Consider the following 2279-nt stretch of genomic DNA (forward strand, 5'->3'; position numbering starts at 1 on the left):
CTACAATGAACTTACAGCCTAGAGGGGGAACAGAATTGGTAGGCAAGTTCCCTGCCCACAACAAACTTACAGTCTAGAGGGGTAGACAGACATCAATATAAATCAAAACATTATGGATATGGACATGAGCACTGTGGAGCTGAGGGAGGGGTGAATAAAGGGTGAGAATCCATGATCTTTTCTAGTGCAACTGTAGCAGTTCCTTGGTCCTAGAAAGCTGTCATTCAATGCCACTCACTAGTCAGTCATATTAATTGAGCGCTTACTTTGAGCAGAATCCTGTACTAAGCACTTGGGATAGTACAGTATAGGGGACACATCCCCTGCCCACTATGAGCTTATGGTCTAGAGGACTGTATTAGACTGCTGTATTAGACACCTGGGAGAGCACAGTGCAGTAGAATTGGTAGACACGTTCCCCAATCACAAAAAGTCTGTTTGTTTTCCAAAGGAAGAACACAAATTCCGGGCTTCCATGTAAGGTGACTGATGGTAGCGCCAAATCCCTAAATGCCTGTGGCATCACCCAGATGCCATTTTGTGGAGTGACCCCACGTCAGCCGAAACCTGGGGCATTTCTTTGTGGCCCCTGGTCCCCCTTCTCCCACTGACTGCTCCAGTGACCCTGTGTTCTCTTCCCAGGTCCCAGGGCTCGGGGGCTCTGTGCCAACTGCCAAGTTGATGGTGGAAGCCTCTTAGCGAGAGGTTGCGTTTGGAAAAATCACAACCATGTGGAGAGAGGTTTGGTCTGGAAAGTCATATTTGTGTGGCAAAAGGTTCAGTCTGGAAAATCACAATTGCGTGGCAATTGTGTGGAGAGGTGAGGTAGGACGGGGCCAGGTGATTGAGTGCTTTAAAGCCAACAGTGAAGAGTTTCTGTTTGAGGAGGTGGATGGGCAACCACTGGAGTTTCTGGAGGAGCAGAGAAACATAGCCTGAATGGTTTTGTAGAAACACTTGTCTGTCGTGTGACTTCCCCCAGTTCACATGACAGACAAATGGTGGGATCGGGATAAGAACTCAGGTCCTCTGTCTCCCAGACCTGAGCTCTTCCCACGCTGTTGAGGCCCTGATTTCCAAGCATTTAGGACAGTGCTCTGCACACAGTAAGCAGTCAGTGAATACAGTTGATTGTTGGGGATGGTGTTTGGGTTTTTAATGACATTTTATTTCTTTCTAGATGTGACAGGTGGCTGCTCCCGGGGTCCATTGGTGAGGAGACTTCCAGGATGTGAGGGGTACGTTCCTGGTGAGTAAAATTGTGGGGAGCCCAGGTTGGGGGTTCAGGACCTAGGAACAGACGGCCTGAAGGGAAGTGGCAGTGGTGAAGACAGCATCTATGCTGGGTGGTGGAGACAGTGTCTACATTAGCTAGGGGAACCCCAGCCCTTGGAGACCAGTTCGCTGCCCTGGTGTAGCTACATCTTAGCAACTTTTGCCTGTCCTGTGGATGGGCAAGGAGTGGATCTGGAAACAATCCAGACCCAGAAGACATGGTAGACACGTTCCCTTCCATTATTCGTTTTTTCAATCGAATTTATTGAGTGCTTATAGTGTGCAGAGCACTGAATTAAATGCTTGGGAGAGTACAGTATAGCTATAAACAGATACATTCCCTGCCCACAGGGAGCTTACAATCTAGAGGGGGAGACAGGTAGCAATATTAATGATATATAATTAATAGTTATGCACTTCAATGAGGTGGGACTAAGTTATGCAGCTGAAAATGAATTTCAATCGATCAATCAATGGTATTTATTGAGTGTTTAGTACTACTACTAATAATAGTAATTTTGGTACTTGTTAAGCTCTGTTCTAAGCACTGGGATAGATCGATCCATGTTAACCAGGTTAGACACAGACCCTGTCCCACATGGGACTCACAGTCTTAGTAAGAGGGGAAACAGAGATGGAATCTCCATTTTCCAGTTGAATAATCTGAGACATGGAGAAGTGAAGTGACTTGTCTATTGTCACACAGCAGGCAAGTGGTGGAGCCGGGATCAGAACCAGGCTCCTCTGACTCCCAGGCCCATGATCTTTCTACTGGGCCACGCTGCTTCCATGCTTGCCTTAAGGCAAACACTATACTAAGTTCTTGGGAGAGTAAGCAGTCTAACGGAGTTGGTGTACACATTCCCTGTCCGTAAGGAGCGTAGTCTAGAGGGGGGAAATGAGTATTAGTATAAATTCATAACATATATAATTTATAGCTAAGTAGGAGCTATGGGGCAAATAATAATAAGAATAATAATGGTATTTGTTAAGTGCTTATTATG

Source organism: Tachyglossus aculeatus, chromosome 4 (assembly GCF_015852505.1).
Source record: "Tachyglossus aculeatus isolate mTacAcu1 chromosome 4, mTacAcu1.pri, whole genome shotgun sequence".
NCBI lineage: Eukaryota > Metazoa > Chordata > Mammalia > Monotremata > Tachyglossidae > Tachyglossus > Tachyglossus aculeatus.